The sequence below is a fragment of the Schistocerca serialis genome, chromosome 2 (assembly GCF_023864345.2).
Source record: "Schistocerca serialis cubense isolate TAMUIC-IGC-003099 chromosome 2, iqSchSeri2.2, whole genome shotgun sequence".
Lineage (NCBI taxonomy): Eukaryota > Metazoa > Arthropoda > Insecta > Orthoptera > Acrididae > Schistocerca > Schistocerca serialis.
Genome location: NC_064639.1, coordinates 675,993,278 through 676,017,847, shown reverse-complemented (window position 1 = coordinate 676,017,847; position 24,570 = coordinate 675,993,278). Strand labels below are relative to the sequence as shown.

Below are 24,570 nucleotides of genomic sequence, written 5' to 3'. Positions count from 1 at the left end.
CTTGGTATAAGTGGTGATATTGTGATAAGGCTTGTGGAAGGTCTGCCAAAATATAAAAATTTTAAAGTGTTTACAGACAACTGGTTCACCTCTTACAATCTTATTTCTGCCCTGAAAAACTATGGCATTTTGGCTGTTGGAACTGTTAGACCCACAAGACTTCAAGGCTTCAATCTAAAAGCAGACAGTGAGCTGAAAAAGCAGGGATGAGGATCATACGATTACCGAACTGAAACAGAAAGAAACATCATAGCGCTGAAGTGGTATGATAACAAGTCTGTCGTTCTTGCATCATCATACAAAGGAGTAAGTCCAGTAGAACCAGTGAGACGTTGGTCAGTGGGAGAATGAAAATATATTGATGTTCCAAGGCCAGACATTGTTAGAGAATATAACCGTTCGATGGGAGGAGTTGATCTGCATGACATGCTGGTTGCTTTGTATAGGAGTAATATTGGTGTGAAAAGATTTTATCTAAGGATCGTATTCCACCTCCTTGATATGTGTGTTGTGAATGTGTGGCTCCTAAACTGCCAACATTGCAGACAAAGAGGAATTACCAAACACATGTCTATGTTGATTTTTCGGTCTGATGTAGCTCATGGACTACTACTAAAAGCAGGAGACATTTTGGTAAGAAGACGAGGACGGCCATCAGATGTCAGTCCATCGCCTACAGTTGTGAAGAAACGAGCCCCATTGGTTCCCAGCCCAGTTGATGATGTAAGGTATGACACTGGACACGGGCCACAGCATGTAGAAAACAAACAGAGATGTAAATTGTGCATTACAGCATATTCTCGAACGAAATGCATCAAATGTAATAAACCTCTTTGCTTTACCAAAGACAGAAACTGTTTCTTAAATTTTCATGTAAAGTAACAATCATGATGTAAAAAATATAAAATTGTCCTGAAATGCAAGTTGCATTATTGTATGTACTAATTTTTCTTTACTAAACTGCATCAAATTGTGTAATTAAAATATTCATTCAAGTTCCATTACCAAGCACTGTGACATCCCAACCACCTGACTGAAGGAAACAAATCCTGCCCAATGTTGCCATATGGAGTCATCCCAAATTTCCCTCCAAAAACAAAAATATAACAAAATTTCTTATAAATATGTATTTTTCCAATCATTATGTAGGGAAATACGTGAAAAAATATTTTTTCCCACAAGTAAATAAAAGTTGGGCTGGAAAGGGTTAAACAGCAATTTCAGCATCTTAGTATACTGAAGAACATAATATTAGCACAAACAAAGTTGACACTCCGTGCTGTGGCTGATGGCAGTGACTGTAAATAGGAAATGCCATTACGGTCGCTCCTATCAGCCGCCGTGCAAAGTGTCAACTTTCTGTGTGTGTGTGTAGTATACATTGATGGTACAACTAATATTAGACTTTATTAGAAGAAAAGTGATAGAGAAATATCAATAACTACCAGCCTGTTTCACTGCTGACATTTTCCAAAACTTTTGAGAAGATGATGAATTCCAGAATAGTATTTCACCTTATAAACAATAATATCCTGAGTAAATCATAGTATTGCTTTCAGAAGTGTTGCTCTACTGAAATGCCATTTACATGTTCACTCACTAGATTTCACAAGCATTAAATAATAAAATTTCGTATTTTCTGCAACCTATCTAAGGCCTTTGAATGTGTGAATTACAGTATTCTCCAAGGTAAATTAAAGTATTATGGGGTTGATGGGTATAGCCAAACAATGGATAATGTAATACCTAACCAAAAGAATGCAGAAATCTGCACTCAGTAAGTCAATCAATGTAGGCCAGGGACATAATTCTTACTGGGGAGAAATCATGTATGGGGATCCACAAGGCCCAATTGAAGTCCATTATTGTTCCTCATACGTGTATACGATCTGCTGTCTAATATAAAACAAGCAGAATTAGTTCTTTTTGCTGATGATGTAAGTATTTAATCAATCCAAGCATACATACAGAAACTGAAGAACAGAAGAAATTGTAAACGAAGTTCTTAAAAGTATCACTGACTGAATGGTCTCAGCCTCAATTTTAAAAAGACACAACATGTTCAGTTCTGCATATCTAGGGACACTACATCAATGTTATAACACAGGGCAAGGAAATATTAAACAGAATGGAAACTTCAGAATTCTTAGGTGTTCATAACGGGATTTTAAAATTGGTAAAAAGGACATTTTGGAACTCCTGAAACAACTTAGTTTCACTAAATTTGCACTTACAATCATTGCAAATCTTGGGGAGAGACAGATCAGTAAGTTGACATACTTTGCACATTTTTCATTCAGTAATGTTATATGGAATAATGTTCTGGTGTAATTCATCTTTAAGAAAGGAAGTCCTCATTGCACAAAAACACGTTGTAAGGATAATATGTGGTGCTCATCCATGGTCATCTTGTAGAGACCTGTTTAAGGAGTTGGGCATTCTGACTACTGCTTCACAGCATATTTAGACCCTTACAGTGTTTGTTGTAAATAATCCACTACAACTCAAAAGGAATAATGATGTACATAATTACAATACCAGAAAGAAAACTGACATTCATTACTCAGCATCAAGGTTGTTTTTAGCACAAAAAAGGGGTACACAACGCTGCAACAAAAATTCTTGATCACTTACCAAGTGATATAAAATGTCTGAAAGACTGCAAAGTAAAATTTGAAAACAAACTGAGAAAGTTTCTCCTTCACAACTCCTATTCCACAGAACAATTTCCAACACTGTAATGTTTAAAAGGTGGTGGGCAGGACTTACTAACCCACAACATCTGCACACCTTCTTTCCCTTTTTTGGGAAAAAACTTCATTGTTCAGAATGTAACCATATGTGCAAATTAATTTACGGTGTGAATGCAAAATGACTTGTTCTATCCTGCAAAATGACCTATGGAACATGAAACTAACTAACTACTGAACTAAGAAGAGTCAGGTATGATAATTCCTTAAGACATAACTGATCTCAATAGTTAAACAGAAATTACCACATTCTCAAACTGAAAAAAAGAATGTGTATTAGTGGAACATATCTGAACAAACTGACAGTCTGTTTACCATATTTTTGATAAAATTAGACAATGAATGGAATAACTTATTACCACTTGTTAACTTTGGCGTCCTACAACACGGGTTTTTGTATGGGGACGGGGAGGGGGGGGGAGGGGAACTCGAGGTGATAACTGTATGGGCAGGAAAAGAAATAAACATAAGACTTAAGACCTGAAGTCTTTTCGGCACATTAAATAGAGGTTTGAATTAAATAAGCTTCCAGCAAACCTGAAAAATAAAGTTTAACAATTGGCATGTACTAGCAGCTTTGATTCACGGCAGAGAGGTAAGGACTTCTAATGTAAAACCCATTCAAAAACCGAGGAGAGCTAAATAGAGAGATATGGGTTGGGAATTACTAGGATACACAAAACTGACATTTTTCACTAACAAAAATCTCAGCAATAAGTACCAGACTAAGTGGACAAAGGAAACAATTCGGTATTACCTTGTTCAATGAATCACATTAGATTCATTTCCAACAAGTTGTGGAAACAGTGAAAAAAAAACAAAATGGTGTGGCTGTACTAAGATCCAAAAGATCATTTTCCAATTTTAAGTGTAACAGTTTAGTCACGGCATAGTCATATTTACTGATGTAAAAGGAGATATGAGGATTTTGTGATAATTAAATAATGAAAACAAAGATGCCCTGAGTCACTACACAAAGTTGGATGGGTGCTCTCAAAGGGAGTGTTAATAGATTTTGTGGAAAATCAACCTTTAAGCAACACAATTAATGTAAGTACCACATTCAAAATTTTAAATTAAATATGCATACGTAACTGATCTCAACAGAAACAAGCGATATATGGAGCATCCTGATATATTAAAACAGTGTGGGCCTACTACCTGTAATCTGAAATGTAGATATGTACTTTTTGAGGTAATACAGTACCACCGAGCTATATGAACACTTCTGACATAACTACAGCAGCTCTCAACTGCATCTCTCCTCCCAAAGTGTATCCAGCATATCAAATAGCTGAAGCTCTAGACCTATATGGCTATAAAATGTACTTGCGAGATACTAGACACAAACGTCTGAGTACAGTCATGTGACATCCTTGGATGACTTTGTAAAATACCATTCTTGGAAACAACATAGTGAATCACATAGGTCATGTGGCATGCTCAGATGCCTTTGCACAATACACTTCTTCAAAACCAGACAGTTAAAGACTCCTCGTACATAAACAAAAAAATATACAATTCAACATACCTCCCCTTACGACATACAGTGTGATCGTAAGATGTAGAATACAAAAGATTTCATCACCTTTAAAGATTATCCCCCCGTCCCCCCCTGAACCATGGACCCTGCCATAGGTGGGCAGGCTTGCATGCCTCAGCGATACAGATAGCCGTACTGTAGTTGCACCCGCAATGGATGGGTATTGAGAGGCCACACAAAAGTGTGGCTCCTGAAGACGAGTAGCAGCCTTTTCAGTAGTTTCAGGGCAATGGTCTGGATGATTGACTGATCTGACCTCGTAACATCAACCGAAATGGCTGAGCTGTGCTGGAACTGCAAACGGCTGAAAGCAAGGGGACACTACAGCCATAATTTTTCCCGATGGAATGCAGCTCTTCTGCATGGTCATATGATGATGGTAACCTCTTGGGTAAAATATTCCACAGGCAAAATGGTCCCCCATTCAGATCTCTGGACGGGGACTACTTAGGAAGACGTCATTAACAGCAGAAACAAAATTGGTGTTCTACAGATTGGAGTGTGGAATGTCAGAGCCCTTATACAGGCAGGTACGTTAGAAAGTTTAAAAAGGGACATGGATGGTTAAAGTTAGATATAGTGGGAATTAGTGAAGTTTGGTGGCAGGAGGAACAAGACATTTGGTCAGGTGACTATAGGGTTATAAATACAAAATCCAATAAGCGTAATGCAGGAGTAGGTTTAATAATGAATAAAATAATAGGAACGCAGATAAGCTACTATGAACAGCGTAGTAAACGCATTATTGTAGCCAAGATAGACATGAAGCCCATGCCTACCACAGCAGTACAAGTTTATACGCGAACTAGCTCTGCAGATGATGACGAGATTGAAGAAATGTATGATGCGATAAAAGCACTTATTCAGATAGTTAAGGGAGACTGGAGACTGAACTGGAATTCGACAGTAGGAAAAGGAGTAAGTGAATATGGACTGGGGGTGAGAAATGAAAGAGGAAGCTGCCTGGTAGAATTTTGCACAGAGCATAACTTAATAATAGCTAACACTTGGTGTAAGAATCATGAAAGAAGATTGCATACGTAGAAGAGGCCTGGAGGCACTGGAAGGTTTCAGATAGATTATGTAATGGTAAGACAGATTTAAGAACCAGGTTTTAAATTTTAAGACTTTCGAGGGGCAGATGTGAACTCCGACCACATTTTATTTGTTATGAACTGTAGAGTAAAACTAAAAAAAACTGCAAAAAGGTATGAATTTAAGGAAATAGGACCTTGATGAACGGAAAGAACCAGAGGCTGTAGAAAGAGCATTAGGGAACGATTGACAAGAACAGGGGAAAGAGATACAGTAGAAGAAGAATGGATAGCTTTGAGAGATGAAATAGGGAAAGCAGCAGAGGATCAAGTAGGTAAAAAGACGAGGGCTAGTAGAAATCCTTGGGTAACAGAAGAGATGCTGGATTTAACTGATGAATTGAGAAAATATAAAAATGCAGTAAGCAAAGCAGGCAAAAAGGAATACAAATGTCTCAAAAATGAGATCAACAGGAAGTGCAAAATGGCTAAGCATGGATGGCTAGAGGACAAATGTAAGGATGTAGAGGCATATCACTAGGGGTAAGATTAGATACTGCCTACAGGAAAATTAAAAAGACCTATGGAGGAAAGAAAACCACATGTATGAATATCAAGAGTTCAGATGGAAAACCAGTCCTAAGCAAAGAAGGGAAAGTATAATGGTGGAAGGAGTTATAGAGGGTCTGTACAAGGGCATTGTACTTGAGGGCAATATTATAGATATGGAAGAGGACGTAGATGAAGATGAAAAGGGAGATATGATATCGTGTGAAGAATTTGACAGAGCACTGAAAGACCTAAGTCGAAACAAGGCCATGGGAGTAGACAACATTCCATCAGAACTGCTGACAGCCTTGGGAGAACCACCCATGACAAAACACTTCCATCTGGAGAGGGGCTGTTACATGAGAACATGGACACAAATCTTAAAAATTAAAAATATTTTCATTACAAATCTGATTATCAGTTCTGTTAGCTGAAACACAATTTTTTAATTTGAAGCTTCATACTCATGTTAAGAAGTACTGGAACTGGACAAATGGCTTTACAGCTTGTCTTAAATTTCAGCTTCTAGACCCTCTAAGAAATTAGTTTTCAAAAGTACTACAATGATGCATTGTAAAGCAATTTATTAACAGAATATATCGGAAAAACTTTACAAGTATCTAAGGGCAGCCCATTTCGATAGCTTATATTGATTTTATTTAATTAGTACAGTCCCCAAGTTGGTTTATTTTTTATTGTTATCTCCTGTCATTCCATTACTGAAAAAAGCCTGAAATTTGTTTTTCAGGATCAATACAGTTTTATAGACTCCTGAAAATAGGCATGCAAATACAGATTTATGAGACAGATAAAAGTATCACAGCAGAGAAAAAAAAAAAAAAATGTTCATTATAGACAATATTTTAAAGTGGTAATGGAATGACACACTTGCGGTAACGGAATGACAATAATTATATAACTGAATTTGACTGACATTCCATAAGTTGTATGTCAAATACATTCATATGTTGGCTATACTGCAATTTCGTATGTTGGATATACTATTAGCAAAAATTGGAGGGAAAATGGGGAAGTTCTACAAACCAAGAATGTTCTTTTCAGAGAGAAGAAACTTACATTCAGTGAGTCTGAAGAGTAAACGCTGATAGGTGAGTTAATAAGCTTCCTTAGTAAAGATTACAATGAAATGACTAAATGGCTGCATACTACATATAGAATGGAGTTATTATTTTGATAAACAGTATTTATCCTTCTATGACCTATGTTTTCTCTGGGAAGCAATAACAATGCCAAATTATAAGGAAGGCTCAATATTGTCTATAGTAAAAGAAGTTACTGACTTCCTATGTACTAGCAGTTATCTTTAAAGGTCACTACATATTATGCCTAAATAATAGAGACATTTTAATATAGTGTGCTGAATAGAATTTTTTTATTGAAAATAGATATTAGCTTATTTCTAGCAATTACACTGTTTCCACAATACTTATCAAACAAGATATTTCATTTTTACAGTTGTTATCATGCTCCTCACATCAGGTGAGGAAATGAGAGAATACCGGAAACAGCGTTAAGTGATGAGATTAAGGGGAAAGACAGGTAAAGGAAAAAACAGCGAAGTTTAACTGTTGCTCAACTTAAGAAATAACGAGAAAAAGAGAAACTTAATAAAAAAAAAAAATTCAGAAATAAAGTTAGAAACCAGCAGTGATAGTGATGCTTACGTCACCTACCCCAACAGTCCATATAAATCTCCCGCTTCATTAACGAAAGCAGTTAAACATGTAGAAACTTGTTTACCTAGATGTTCAAGAAGGTGCAAGAAAGTTGTCTTGGAATTAGCTGCCTAAATCCAGGCACAGAAGAAGCTGTTGATACTTTTTATGTTTGAGATGATATTTAATGCCAAACTCCTGGGATGAAAGATTATGTGATAATGAAGGATAAGGAAAGTGGAAAAACCAAAGTCCAGAACAGGTACATGATCATGACCTTGAAAGAAGCCCATGTTATATATCAAGAGGAATTCCCTGACATGTCCATAAAATTGTCCAAGCTCTGCACATCAAGACCAAGTTTCTGTGCACCTTACAAGATACACCGCACAACGTGTCTCTCTGCCATTACCATGAGAACGTAAAGCTACTTTTGAAAGTTATAAATGAGGTTGTTCCACAAGCGAAAACCATTTTTTCCGCCTCCATTAGCACAATAGCTTGCAATCAAGAGAAAGAAGTTTGCATGATGTCAAACTGTGAAAAGTGAGCAAATGTATCTTTGAAAGAAAAGTATTCTTTGGCTGAGAACTTAATGAAGAAGCTGATCAAATGGACCCGATGGCAAACAGTGAACCTGTGAAATGAACCTGCGAATCACTGAAAAAGTTTCATGCTACTGTTGGTCAGAGTCTTGATGCTCTTTTAAACATGCTACCCCAATTCTCACAACATACGTTTAATAAAAGACAACAATCAAAACTTTTTGAAAGCAAAAATAATTCTGCTAACAAGAAGAAAACCTCAGTGCAAGTAGATTTTGCAGAAAATTATACTGTTCACCTGTAGAATAAAGTCCAGAGTGCTCATTGGTCAAAACCACAAATCACTTTGATTACAGCATATGTTGGGACTCACAAAATGATGCATATTCTTGTGCTGTTGTTAGTGATGAACTTGATCACAATAAATATTCATTGCATGCTTTCCCAGAGGTAGAATCTGTCACATTCATGAGTGATGGTACAGCCAGTCAATTTAAGCAAAGTTTCCTGTTTGCCAACTTGACATTTTTATGAGAAAACTACGGAATAAATATTTCATGGAACTTCTTTGTCACGTCACATGGATTGGTGGAACTGTAAAGCTTGCAGTCTGGACTGTCTGCAAAACTGGCAAACACATACTATCTGGTGCTGAGGACTTTGCAAAAATTGCATGTGAAAGATGTTGTGGCATAAACATTTTATATCTCTGCCCTGCAAATTGCAGAGAATAAAGAGGAATTAGATCAAACATGGATAGGAATAGTTTCAATAGAGCTGACCAAAACCATCCTTGCTGTTAAACCTGTTGTTGTTGTTGTGGTCTTCAGTCCTGAGACTGGTTTGATGCAGCTCTCCATGCTACTCCATCCTGTGCAAGCTTCTTCATCTCCCAGTACTTACTGCAACCTACATCCTTCTGAATCTGCTTAGTGTATTCATCTCCCGGTCTCCCTCTACGATTTTTGCCCTCCACACTGCCCTCCAATGCTAAATTTGTGATCCCTTCATGCCTCAGGACATGTCCTACCAACCGATCCCTTCTTCTGGTCAGGTTGTGCCACAAACTCCTCTTCTCCCCAATTCTATTCAAAACCTCCTCATTAGTTACGTGATCTACCCACCTAATCTTCAGCATTCTTCTGTAGCACCACATTTCGAAAGCTTCTATTCTCTTCTTGTCCAAACTAGTTATCGTCCATGTTTCACTTCCATACATGGCTACACTCCATACAAATACTTTCAGAAACGACTTCCTGACACTTAAATCTATACTCGATGTTAACAAATTTCTCTTCTTTAGAAACACTTTCCTTGCCATTGCCGCCGGCCGCGGTGGCCGTGCAGTTCTAGGCGCTCCAATCTGGAGCCGCGCTGCTGCTACGGTCGCAGGTTCGAATCCTGCCTCGGGCATGGGTGTGTGTGATGTCCTTAGGTTAGTTAGGTTTAAGTAGTTCTAAGTTCTAGCGGACTAATGACCACAGCAGTTGAGTCCCATAGTGCTCAGGGCCATTTGAACCATTATTGCCATTGCCAGTCTACATTTTATATCCTCTCTACTTCGACCATCATAAGTTATTTTGCTCCCCAAATAGCAAAACTCCTTTACTACTTTAAGTGTCTCATTTCCTAATCTAATTCCCTCAGCATCACCCAACTTAATTCGACTACATTCCATTACCTCCTTTTGCTTTTGTTGATGATAATCTTATATCCTCCTTTCAAGACACTGTCCATTCCGTTCAACTGCTCTTCCAAGTCCTTTGCTGTCTCTGACAGAATTACAATGTCATCGACGAACCTCATAGTTTTTATATCTTCTCCATGGATTTTAATTAAGAATTTTTCTTTTGTTTCCTTTACTGCTTGCTCAGTATACAGCATTATATAATCTATCTGATAACTTTTAGTATCTCCAGGATTCTTCCACGTATACAACCTTCTTTTATGATTCTTGAACCAAGTGTTAGCTATGATTAAGTTATACTCTGTGCAAAATTCTAACAGACGGCTTCCTCTTTCATTTCTTACCCCCAATCCATATTCACCTACTATGTATCCTTCTCTCCCTTTTCCTACTCTCGAATTCCGGTCACCCATGACTATTAAATTTTCGTCTCCCTTCACTACATGAATAATTTCTTTTATCTCATCATACATTTCATCAATTTCTTCATCATCTGCAGAGCTAGTTGGCATATAAACTTGTACTACTGTAGTAGGCGTGGGCTTCGTGTCTATCTTGGCCACAATAATGCGTTCACTATGCTGTTTGTAGTAGCTTACCCGCATTCCTACTTTTTTATTCATTATTAAACCTACTCCTACATTACCTCTATTCAATTTTGTATTTATAACCCTGAATTCACCTGACCAAAACTCTTGTTCCTCCTGCCACCGAACTTCACTAATTCCCACTATATCTAACTTTAACCTATCCATTTCCCTTTTTAAATTTTCTAACCTACCTCCCCAATTAAGGGATCTGACATTCCGCTCTCCGATCTGCAGAACGCCAGTTTTCTTTCTCCTGGTAATGAAGTCCTCTTGAGTAGTCCCCGCCCAGAGATCCAAATGTGGGACTATTTTAACTCCGGAATATTTTGCCCAAGAGGACACCATCATCATTTAACCATACAGTAAAACTGCACGCCCTCGGGAAAAATTACGGATGTAGTTTCCCCTTGCTTTCAGCCGTTCGCAGTACCAGCACAGCAAGGCCGTTTTGGTTCGTGTTACATGGCCAGATCAGTCAATCATCCAGACTGTTGCCCCTGCAACTACTGAAAAGGCTGCTGCCCTCTTCAGGAACCACGCATTTGTCTGGCCTCTCAACAAATACCTCTCTGTTGTGGTTGCACCTATGGTACGGCCATCTGTATCGCTGAGGCACGCGAGCCTCCCCACCAACGGCAAGGTCCATGGTTCATGGGAGGGGAGGGGAGGAGAGGGGAGGGGAGGGGGGGGGCTGTTTAACCTATCATTCCATATATTACTGAGTACCAGCATTACTCGCTATCTCTCCAGAGGTTTGTGCACAATTTCAAAAAGCGATCTTCAGCCAAAGAAAATTCACAAGGCCTGATCAATGATACGGCCTTGCATCAAGGTGATTTTGCTCTGGTTTCGTATGCTGGAAGAAACATATCAAAATTTTTTGTGGGGCAGGTGATTTACATTGATGATAGTTACGAAATTTCTTTTCTTAGAAAGAATGATGCAAATGGAAATATATTTACACTTCCCGCAAAGGAATATAAATGTTGGGTAGAAAAAGACCAAATTGTAGAGAAACTAGCTGCACCTACTATAGACCAGAGGAATAAGTACCATTTCCCTACCCATTCAGCAGAGCAGAATAAAACTTGTAATTTTCAAGTGAAAGTGTCATTCCATTATTATTGACTGTCGTTCCATTAACAGCGATTTTTTTTATTGTGTTAGTAAAATATTAGTTTCGTGCATTTATCTTCTATACCATTTCGTTTCCCTTTATCCTCTTCACAATATAATTTTCGTGAATTTTTATAGGGAATGGACATGTTGAATTATTGTTGCATTATAAATGATAAAAATATGCATGCCGGAATTATATCATTCCACTACCAGAAAGTTTCTTTTACGTGAGTCTCTTTATATGAACAAAACTTAAACTATTAAATTAAATAAATTGTGTTCCTTTGGTTTTGTATAAAATAAAATATTAAATTTTTTTGTCTTTTATCATGGTTTTTGGTCTTTTCTATGCTTAAGTGCAGAAACAATCACTGAGTGTCATTCTGTTACTCATGGAACTACCCTGAGCAAGATGTATGAAACAGGCAAAATACCCTCACATTTCAAGAAGAATGTAATAATTCCAATCCCAAAGAAAGCAGGTTTTGACAGGTGCGAAAATCACTGAACAATCAGTTTAATAAGTTATGTTTACAAAATCGTAACAGGAAATCTTTGCAGACAAATGGAAAAACTGGTAGAAGCCAACCTCAGGGAAGATAAGTTTGGATTCAGTAGAAATGTGGAACACCCGAGGCAATACTGGTCCTATGACTTAGATAAGATAGGTTAAGGAGAGTCAAACCTATGTTTCTAGCATTTGCAGACTTAGAAAAAGCTTTTGACAATGTTGACTGGAATACTCTCTTTCAAATTCTGAATGTGGCAGGGGTAAAATACAGGGAGCAAAACGCTACTACAATTTGTACAGAAACCAGATGACAGTTATAAGAGTCGAGGGACACGAAAAAGAAGCAGTGGTTAGAGGGGAGTGAGACAGGGTTGTAGCCTATCCCTGATGTTATCCAACTGTATACTGAGTAAGCAGTAATGGAAACAAAAGAAAAATTTGGAATAGGAATTTAAATCCATGGAGAAGAAATAAAAACTTTGATGTTTTCAAACAACATTGTAATTCTGTCAGAGACCTGGAAGAGCAGATGAAAGGAATGGGCAGTATCTTCAAAGGAGGATATAAGATGAACATCAACAAAAGCGAAACGAGGATAATGGAATGTAGTTGAATTAAATCAGGTAATGCTGGGGGAATTAGATTAGGAAATGAGACATTTAAAGTAGTAAATGAGTTTTGCTGTTTAGGAAGCTAAATAACTGATGACTGTTGAAGTAGGGAGGATATAAAATGTAGACCAGCTATGACAGGGCAAGCGTTTTTCAAAACATGGTTCAAATGGCTCTGAGCACTATGGGACTTAACATATGTGGCCATCAGTCTCCTAGAACTTAGAACTACTTAAACCTAACTAACCTAAGGACATCACACACATCCATGCCCGAGGCAGGATTCAAACCTGCAACCGTAGCGGAAGCGTTTTTCAAGAAGAGAAATTTGCTAATATCAAGTACAGATTTAAGTGACAGGAAGGCCTTCATGAAAATATTTGTATGGAGTGTAGCCATGTATGGGAGTGAAACATAGACGATAAATAGTTTAAACAAGAAGAGAATACACGGTTTCGAAATGTGGTGCTACAGAAAAATGCTGATTAGAAGGGTAGATCATGTACCTAACGAGGAACTGGGGGAAAGAGGAATTTGTGACAAATGGCTCTGAGCACTATGGGACTTAACATCTGAGGTCATCAGTCCCGAATTTGTGACACAACTTCCCTGGAATAAGGGTTCGGTTGGTATGGCACGTTCTGACAAATCAAGGAATTACCAATTTAGCCCAGGAGGGAAGCGTGGAGGGTAAAAATTGTAGAGGGAGACCAAGAGATGAATACACAAGCAGATTCAGAAGGCTGTAGGAGATGAAGAGACTTGCACAGGATAGAGTAGCATGGACAGCTACATCAAACCAGTCTCTGGACTGAAGACAACAACAATAACACAAAGTTTGTTTAAAGGAAATGTGTTTTCATAACAAAGGTTGTGTAGATCTATAACTACACAATACCGATATCACCGGTTTTTTAACGAGGTTATGAGAAGGTTACACATTGCCATTTACCTTCTAAATTTTGTGAGGTTGCGAACTCCAACTGCAAAAACTACACTCGTTCAATCCGATGACTAATTTCCTGCGCAACTTCTGCGGATTATGAAAACCTACAAGTTCTTAAGACCTAATTCAATTTGTGTCGCGGTAGGAGCACATCAATCATACGTTAAGCGGCAGACCGAATTTCCTATAGCAATTTTTAAGTCTCAACATCAAAAGTTTGGGCCGATAAAACAATTCACATGGTATGTAAACACTGAATCACCTGACCACTACATGCAACCTAATTTGCTACAAACAATTTGAAGGGGAAATATGTGATACACTTATACTGATGATCTTTGAGAGAGTAATAAACGTACAAAGATATTGACCGAGCAATGCATTCGCTTCATGCTTTTACTGGCACATGTAATAGTTTGGAAAAATAAAGTTAATAGACAGCTGAAAATGCCATCAAACTTTGCTTTCGAACTCAACCTTAAAAAATTTAATTTTAATAATTTACGTAACAGACAAACTATTTAAAAAACGTTGTCAATACATATGTATAAAAGCACCTTTCATACGTAATTACACTGCTGACTAGGCAGCCGTCATCCGATCCGAGTACTGGGACACCTCATCGACTTATACTCTAGAAAGGCAAGGTACACCCGTTACAGTTCATAGCAAGGTAAAGTTTCCTTGCTCCCACTAACCCACATTTAGGCTGTCATCGCCAGAAAAGTTTTCCATGTTCCCTGCAATCGTCACCTTCATCAACATCATCTTTCTTCAAAGCACCTACACTGCCAGGATCATACTTAACTGTTATCGCTGTCGTAACGGTTGGTCTCTTCCCAGTCGCCGTTTACCATTCCTGCCCCCTGCTCCTCATTTCGAGTTGTCCACTTTGTCTCTGTTGCTGCCTTCTTCCGAACATTCACCGAGAAAATCAGCCATGGACAATACCACAACTACAACATCCAGTCATTTACACCCACTTCTGTTCTGTTCCTACCGACACCCATAACTTCATCCCCCACCCCCTTCGTTGACCCATATTTCCTGCATACTCCACCGCTAAATGACTTCTCCAGTCTTTATGCCACCTTACACACATCTACCACCTTATCCACCACAAATGAATTCATTTATTTGTCCTGTTGCAGCTGCCATTACATCAGCTCCTTGGTCATTGTCACTTCCAGTTCAGTAGCACCACCCAGCAACAGCACCATCTGAACAGTAACCTACAAGTTTAAACATCAGCAGCATCATCCCTTCAACCTCATATGCACCTGCAATAGTCATATCATTCTTATCTGCATCAACTGAAGTACATTCCAGGTATGATAAATTCAGTGTCAAACGAAATTCCACAGTTTCCTTGCCGAAACAAAAAACTCAGACAAAATACAGGGTACTGATACTTCGTCTTTCCAAGAAGCCAAGGAAATCCCACATGAAACTGCCAACACTAAACCAATGGATATGACCTTCATCACTTTTTAAACATCTTCTTCAACACATACCTGTGCTGTGCTGACCACAGACTCTTTATTCCCAGGACGCTATCCTCCAGAATAGAAAACATAAATCCAACATCATACAGTTTTGGAGGACAGCACCTTAAATAACTGTCCAGACATCCAAATTTAGATTTTCCCAGATTTCCCTCAAGCCCTCAAGGAAATTTTTTAATGGTACTGTTGAAAGGCAGTTGCAAAGTTCCTTCCCTACCCTTTCTCAATCAGAGCTTATGTAATGGCTGCACTATCAATGGGACGTTATACTCTGATCTTCTTTCCATTCATTATTCAACTCATACTATGTAAAGAGTCTATGATCAATACCTGATCACTCCTCAATTCCTGCGTTCTGCTCTGTGTTGGTACAAAACCTCCCATCCACAACCTTGGCCCTAAGGATCATTGCACCATACAGCCTCCCCCTCCCCAAATCACAAATAAACCCTGGCTTCCAAGTTATCTGTCAACCTTCACAGCTGTTTTCTATGAGACAGAGTCTGAGGCCACAGGAGGTTGATTAGGAACTTAACTCCAGTCCTGGTTCCTAGATCGAAAATTCCTCCATATCCACTGCTCTTGTTCCCCATTCTCTTCAAGAATGCTTGTCCACTATTGTTAATTGTACTGTCATTTGGCACCATACAAAGAATATTGTCAATTTCAAACCAATGTATATTGCTCCTAAAATTTCTCATCTACAAAAAATGGTTCAAATGACTGAGCACAATGGGACTTAACTTCTGAGGTCATCAGCCCCCTAGAACTTAGAACTACTTAAACCTAACTAACCTAAGGACATCACACACATCCATGACTGAGGCAGGATTCGAACCTGTGACCGTAGCGGTCACGCGGTTCCAAACTGAAGCGCTTAGAGCCGCACGGCCACACCGGCCGGCTCTCATCTACATTTACCATCAAAGGCAGAAATATAAAAGCTCACCTAGCTGTCCTCACTGAAAATCCAATCCCCTTCTAAGACAATGCCCTTCCATAAAGTAATACCTGTAACCTTTTACTCCTCACATATTTGTAGAAGTTGAAGATAAAAACCTCTGAAATGACAGTGCCTATTTACCATGTTAAATTTTCACTCTATCAAAATAATTCCCTACATCCCATCCCCAATGCAATCTGTCTTATCACGACTGTTCCCGAAAATACTCATCAGTTTGAGTAATCCCTTAATCTCCAGCAAATTACACTGGTCACCCATTCCACATTTCGCCTGAATGCAATAACCACTTAATCACAGAACCACACACATTTTACTGTCTCCTGCATATATATTCTTGTTTTGTACCACTCAGGCCATATCAGGTGCAGTATGTCCACTCTTACTGCACCCAATCCTCACAAAACTGCAGACAGATCCTGATGCTTCACCCCAACTCTCGCAATCCGTACCTGACAAATACCCTTCATCAACCCATAATCACCAACATCACATCCTGACTACAACCCACTTTCAAAATACTCTTCAAGGTCTCATCACCTCATTCCATCTAAAGTTTTAACTAGATGTAGTTATCCTGACTCCAGATATTGTCCTTAAATCGACATACACAAAAGTACTATCATAAACACACAACATAACAACAACATCACAACATTTATGTTGAAAATCGTTATATAATATCAAGACAGTCTGTTTTAACAACATCAATTACACGTTTTCACTTTTAAATATCTTTTTATTTTCGTATTTTAAGTAACTAAATTCCTGAACAGGATTCACGATCTAGTGACAGTCTACACGTCTCCAGACAATGAAGCGACTGTCATCAGATTCAGAAGCACTATATTTATTATCAATATTGTTCAATATTTTGTGAGAAATTGCTTCAGAACTTGTTGAGACAAGGCTTCAGATGAGTAGATATCCAATTTGGATATGTGATGTAATGATTATTTGAGTACATGTCTTTGGCGACTATTGTGCCAGACAGATATATCTACATCTACATCTACATCTATACTCCGCGAGCCACCTTACGGTGTGTGGCGGAGGGTACTTATTGTACCACTATCTGATCCCCCCTTCCCTGTTCCATTCACGAATTGTGCGTGGGAAGAACGACTGCTTGTAAGTCTCCGTATTTGCTCTAATTTCTCGGATCTTTTCGTTGTGATCATTACGCGAGATATATGTGGGCGGTAGTAATATGTTGCCCATCTCTTCCCGGAATGTGCTCTCTCGTAATTTCGATAATAAACCTCTCCGTATTGCGTAACGCCTTTCTTGAAGTGTCCGCCACTGGAGCTTGTTCAGCATCTCCGTAACGCTCTCGCGCTGACTAAATGTCCCCATGACGAATCGCGCTGCTTTTCGCTGGATCATGTCTATCTCTTCTATTAATCCAACCTGGTAAGGGTCCCATACTGATGAGCAATACTCAAGAATCGGACGAACAAGCGTTTTGTAAGCTACTTCTTTCGTCGATGAGTCACATTTTCTTAGAATTCTTCCTATGAATCTCAACCTGGCGCCTGCTTTTCCCACTATTTGTTTTATGTGATCATTCCACTTCAGATCGCTCCGGATAGTAACTCCTAAGTATTTTACGGTCGTTACCGCTTCCAACGATTTACCACCTATGGCATAATCGTACTGGAATGGATTTCTGCCCCTATGTATGCGCATTATATTACATTTATCTACGTTTAGGGAAAGCTGGCAGCTGTCGCACCATGCATTAATCCTCTGCAGGTCCTCCTGGAGTACGTACGAGTCTTCTGATGTTGCTACTTTCTTGTAGACAACCGTGTCATCTGCAAATAGCCTCACGGAGCTACCGATGTTGTCAACTAAGTCATTTATGTATATTGTAAACAATAAAGGTCCTATCACGCTTCCCTGCGGTACTCCCGAAATTACCTCTACATTTGCAGATTTTGAACCGTTAAGAATGACATGTTGTGTTCTTTCTTCTAGGAAATCCTGAATCCAATCACAAACCTGGTCCGATATTCCGTAAGCTCGTATTTTTTTCACTAAACGTAAGTGCGGAACCGTATCAAATGCCTTCCTGAAGTCCAGGAATACGGCATCAATCTGCTCGCCAGTGTCTACGGCACTGTGAATTTCTTGGGCAAATAGGGCGAGCTGAGTTTCACATGATCTCTGTTTGCGGAATCCATGTTGGTTATGATGAAGGAGATTTGTATTATCTAAGAACGTCATAATACGAGAACACAAAACATGTTCCATTATTCTACAACAGATTGACGTAAGCGAAATAGGCCTATAATTATTCGCATCTGATTTATGACCCTTCTTGAAAATGGGAACGACCTGCGCTTTCTTCCAGTCGCTAGGTACTTTACGTTCTTCCAGCGATCTACGATAAATTGCTGATAGAAAGGGGGCAAGTTCTTTAGCATAATCACTGTAGAATCTTAAGGGTATCTCGTCTGGTCCGGATGCTTTTCCGCTACTAAGTGATAGCAGTTGTTTTTCAATTCCGATATCGTTTATTTCAATATTTTCCATTTTGGCGTCCGTGCGACGGCTGAAGTCAGGGACCGTGTTACGATTTTCCGCAGTGAAACAGTTTCGGAACACTGAATTCAATATTTCTGCCTTTCTTCGGTCGTCCTCTGTTTCGGTGCCATCGTGGTCAACGAGTGACTGAATAGGGGATTTAGATCCGCTTACCGATTTTACATATGACCAAAACTTTTTAGGGTTCTTGTTTAGATTGTTTGCCAATGTTTTATGTTCGAATTCGTTGAATGCTTCTCTCATTGCTCTCTTTACGCTCTTTTTCGCCTCGTTCAGCTTTTCCTTATCAGCTATGATTCGACTACTCTTAAACCTATGATGAAGCTTTCTTTGTTTCCGTAGTACCTTTCGTACATGATTGTTATACCACGGTGGATCTTTCCCCTCGCTTTGGACCTTAGTCGGTACGAACTTATCTAAGGCGTACTGGACGATGTTTCTGAATTTTTTCCATTTTTGTTCCACATCCTCTTCCTCAGAAATGAACGTTTGATGGTGGTCACTCAGATATTCTGCGATTTGTGCCCTATCACTCTTGTTAAGCAAATATATTTTCCTTCCTTTCTTGGCATTTCTTATTACACTTGTAGTCATTGATGCAACCACTGACTTATGATCACTGATACCCTCTTCTACATTCACGGAGTCGAAAAGTTCCGGTCTATTTGTTGCTATGAGGTCTAAAACGTTAGCTTCACGAGTTGGTTCTCTAACTATCTGCTCGAAGTAATTCTCGGACAAGGCAGTCAGGATAATGTCACAAGCGTCTCTGTCCCTGGCTCCAGTTCTGATTGTGTGACTATCCCATTCTATACCTGGTAGATTGAAGTCTCCCCCTATTACAATAGTATGATCACGAAACTTCTTCACGACGTTCTGCAGGTTCTCTCTGAGGCGCTCAACTACTACGGTTGCTGATGCAGGTGGTCTATAGAAGCATCCGACTATCATATCTGACCCACCTTTGATACTTAACTTAACCCAGATTATTTCACATTCGCATTCGCTAATAACTTCACTGGATATTATTGAATTCTTTACTGCTATAAATACTCCTCCACCATTGGCGTTTATCCTATCCTTGCGGTATATATTCCATTCTGTGTCTAGGATTTCGTTACTGTTCACTTCCGGTTTTAACCAACTTTCCGTTCCTAATACTATATGCGCACTATTTCCTTCAATAAGAGATACTAATTCAGGAACCTTGCCCTGGATACTCCTGCAGTTTACCAATATTACGTTAACTTTTCCTGTTTTTGGTCTCTGAGGACGGACGTTCTTTATCAACGATGATAATGTCCTCTCTGGTAAGCCGTCAGGTATTTTATCGTTTCGCCCAAGGGGGGGTCCCTCTAACCTAAAAAACCACCGTGTGCATGCCACACGTACTCTGCTACCCTAGTAGCTGCTTCCGGTGTGTAGTGCACGCCTGACCTGTCTAGGGGGGCCCTACAGTTCTCCACCCAATAACGGAGGTCGATGAATTTGCAACCATTATAGTCGCAGAGTCGTCTGAGCCTCTGGTTTAGACCCTCCACACGGCTCCAAACTAGAGGACCGCGATCGACTCTGGGCACTATGCTGCAGATATTAAGCTCAGCTTGCACTCCGCGTGCGATGCTGGTTGTCTTCACCAAATCAGCCAGCCGCCGGAAGGAACCAAGGATGGCCTCAGAACCCAAGCGGCAGGCGTCATTCGTTCCGACATGTGCTACTATCTGCAGCCGGTCACACCCAGTGCGTTCAATAGCTGCCGGAAGGGCCTCCTCCACATTACGGACGAGACCCCCCGGCAAGCACACCGAGTGCACACTGGCATTCTTCCCCGACCTACCCGCTATTTTCCTGAGGGGCTCCATAACCCGCCTAACGTTGGAGCTCCCTATAACTAATAGGCTCGCCCTCTGTGACTGTCGGGACCTTGCCGGAGAATCGGCCACTGGCCCAACAGGCGAGACATCCTGTGGTGGCTCGGAAACGATGTCATCACCACTAGGAAGCACCCCGTACCTGTTGGAAAGGGGTAAGGCAGCTGCCACGCGGCCAGATCCCACCTTCGCCTTTCGGCCAGGCACGCGCGAGCCCACCACTGTCCGCCATTCACCCTGGAGTGATGGCTGACCGGTAAGATGCTCACTGCCGGAAGACGCAGCGACATCAAGGGTTCCATGTGATTTCAAGGCCACCGAAGTAGGCATAGGTCTCACCACAGTTGCCCCAACGCCACTACGAGCCGACGCCTGCGCCTCGAGCTCGATGAGCGCCTGCGCCTCGAGCTCGATGAGCCTAACAGACAAAGCCTCCACCTGCCCCCGAAGAGTGGCCAATTCTCCTTGCGTCCGCTCACAACAACCACAGTCCCTACACATGACTGTTTACCCTACTCTATACGGTGACAAATTCCCAAGATAATCTTCTGATGAGCTACTCTGATAATCAAGAAACACTCACTGAAATACGAGACGCGAAAACTACGCTAGGTTTTCCCAGAAAAACTATTTAAAAGCTAAGCGCAGCAAATAAGTACAAAAACGCTTTATACAAACAGTACTCGCTGCTGCTGGTGCTCTCGCTCTGGCTGTCACAAGACAATTGCTGATTCAAGTGACTAGTGGCTAACGGCCGCGAAACAAACAAAAGACGGTTTTAGGGCGCTTTCTGTTCTAAACGATCAAGAAAACACTAAGAAATCTAACACGAAAACTACGTAAAGTTTTATCAAGAACTGTTAGTTACTATGCAGAGCAGATAAACACAAATAGAATCCCTTCCTTAGTGGAAGGTCGTAAACAAAATGCAAAATAAACGCTTTATACAAACAGTACTCGCTGCTGCTGGTTCTCTCGCTCTGGCTGTCACAAGACAAGATCTCAGTCAGACCCTTCACTGTTCAGCAAGCTGTACAAAAGCTTTCATGCAGATACCAGTTGCCACAGAAAATATCACGCAGACTGACATCATCACGCCCTTTGGCCTCTTTGAATCGTTCTATATAACGTTTGACCTCTGAAATGCTGCTGAGAAATGGCTGCAATTCATTGACAGTGTGTTGCATGACCTGCCCTTTTGTTTCGCCTACTTCAACGACATATGGGTATTTTCTTCCTCACTGCAGGAACTCCATGATCATCTGACAGTAATGTTTCAACAGTTCAACGATTTTGGGGCTATCATCACTCCCACCAAATGCATCTATGGTGCCTCCCAGGTGACAATCCTGGGCCACCAATTTGTGCAGAGAGTATCATCCCCCTCCCCTGACAGGCTCAGGGTATTCAGGAAATTCAGCACCCACAAACCTCCCAAAACCTCTGCTGGTCCCTTGGAGTGCATAACTTCTGCTGGCATCATTTCTCTGGCACAGTCTCTATTCAAGAGAAACTAACAGACCCCCTTGCTGGTCTTAACACAAAGCATAACAATCCTGCTTCTTGGACAGACCAAATGAACGCTGCTTCTACCACTACAAAGAACAGCCTTGCCAACACCACACTTCTGGCTAACTCAGCACAGCACCCAGCTGGCACTAGTGATCTACGCCAGCCAGCATGGCTTAGATGTAGCCTTGCAGAAACACCTCAGTGACCTCTGACAACCACTGGCTTTCTTTTCAAAGAACCTTACACTTTCACAGCACAAATGAAGCATCTGTGAGAGGGAGTTCCTTGCCATCCATGACACAGTTCACTACTTTTGTCCATCACTGGAGCGTAAGAACTTCATGATACTTATTGACTACAAATTCCTCATTTATACTTTCCGTCAGACAAACATCAGTGATCACAACGCCAGTTCTGCCAATTTAAATATTCAGTGAAGTGACAAAAGACGTGGGATACCTCCTAATATCGTGTCGGACCTCCTTTTGCCCCACATAGTGCAGCAACTCGACGTGGTATCGACTCAAAACGTTGTTGGAAGTTCCCTGCATAAATATTAAGCCATGTTGCTTCTACAGCTGTCCATAATCGCGAAATTGTTACTGGTGCATGATTTTGTGCAGGAACTGACCTTTAGATTATGTTCCCTTTGGGATTAATGTCGTGCGATATGGATAGCCAAATCATTCGCTTGAAAGGTCCAGAATGTTCTTCAAGCCAATTGTGAACAATCGTGGCCAGACTGTAGTTCAAAAATATTCCATTGTTGCTTGGGAACATGAAATCCATGAATGGTTGCAAATGGCCTCAAGCAGGTGAACATAACCATTTCCAGTCAATGATTGGTTCAGTTGGACCAGAGGATTCAGTCCATTCCACGTAACTGAAATCGGGACTTGTCTGAGTATGCCACGGTTTCCAATCGTCTAGAGTCCAACTGATGGGGACATAAGCCCAGGAGAGGCAGCGCAGGCAGTGTCACGCTGTCAGCAAAGGCACTTGCGCCGATCTTCTGCTACCATAGCCCATTAACACCAAATTTCGCAGCACTGTCCTAACGGGTACGTTTGTCGCACATCTCACATTGATTTCTATGGTTATTTCACGCAGTATAGCTTGTCTGTTATCACTGACAACTCTACACAAATGGCGCTGCTCTCGGCCGTTAAGTGATGGCTACTGGCAAATGCGTTGTCGAACGTGACAGGTAATGCCTGAAAGTTGGTAATCTCAGCACTCTCTTGATGCTGTGGATCTTGGAATATTGAATTCCCTAACGATTTCCGAAGTTGAACGTTCCATGCATCTAGCTGCAACTACGATTCCAGGTTAATTCCCATCGTGTAACCATAATCACGCCAGAAACCTGAATCAGAAACATGAATCGCTTGCATGAAAATGACAGCACTGCCCTTTTATACCATATATACGAGAAACTACCTTTATTTGTGTACGTGCACATCGTTATCCCATGAGTTTTATAAGCTCAGTGTATCTCACAGTTCAGCACAGATATTTGGCGTCTCTCATGAATGGACAACATTGTTGCTGCCTGTTTGTCATGAGTTGCCAACAGCAGAAGTTGCACAGATTTTCCTGCACTTGCTGTGACACAAGAGGCTGATAAAGAGTTGGGTGCTTATCACCAAGATTCAACAACTGGCTCCAGACTGAAACACGTCTCTATCCCCAATGCAGACGCAAAATTGTTCTGTGATACCTCTACAGACAAGCACAACCACTACCGCTTTCCACTGTCAGACCTTTGACAGCATCCACAACCTGAGACAAACTGGTGTTAAAGCCACTACCAGGCTTGTTACCCATTGCTACGTATGGCCTGGCATCCGCTGAGACTGTTGCACCAGGGTCTACTGTTGTGCCACATAGAAAGGTTGGCTGACATGTCCATGCTCCTTCTTGATGATTTTCTTGACGCCACAAGAAGGTTTAGTCACATTCATGTTGATATTGTCTGTCCTCTTCCCATCTTTGACACTCAATGGTATCTTTTAACAATCATCAGCCATTTTGCATGCTGACCAGAGGTGTCATCAATTTCTGACATCTCAGCCAAAACTGTGGGACGAGCATCTGTGAGTATATGTATTGCTGAGTTTGCCTCCCCAGTCCCTATGACCATGGATACCAGCAGACGATTTGGATCCCAGTTGCTCAATGAGCATGCCCAAGTCTGTGGCACTCATAATCACCCCACCACTGCCATCTTCCAGTCAGGAATGATATAATTGAGCAAAACCTCAATGCTTCAGCCACTAGCTTGATCTACAGTGATGCCTCTGGCATTCCAGTCTTCCTGAACGCACTTTGTTCGCATGCTGCACGTGTCCATTTGGAATCCACTGGCATGGCACACAACCTTTCTTTGTTCATGAAAATTTGGCTACTGCCACACCTACAATAGTCAGGTATACACAACATAAACATGCATACTTTCTACAACTGTCGTAGAATGTTAGACCTTTTACAAGATTTGAGTGTGAATGTGTGATTAAAGGATGTGGAAATTAGACTATCAGTAAAAATAGAATAATACTGAATCTAGGACCTTTCTATACCAAGTTCATTAAGTGGTTTTTCTAGTGGATT

General features: G+C 40.5%; 1 protein-coding gene across 1 annotated transcript in view; it reads right to left on the bottom strand.

Annotated features, from left to right (window-relative positions):
* Positions 1-13,890, bottom strand: part of LOC126457775 (PAT complex subunit CCDC47) — an 81,568-nt gene extending 67,678 nt beyond the window's left edge. The window contains exon 1 of the mRNA XM_050094358.1: positions 13,568-13,890. The gene's annotated coding sequence lies outside the window, so the exon portion shown is untranslated. The remainder of the gene's footprint in view (positions 1-13,567) is intronic.
* Positions 13,891-24,570: the final 10,680 nt, after the last annotated feature.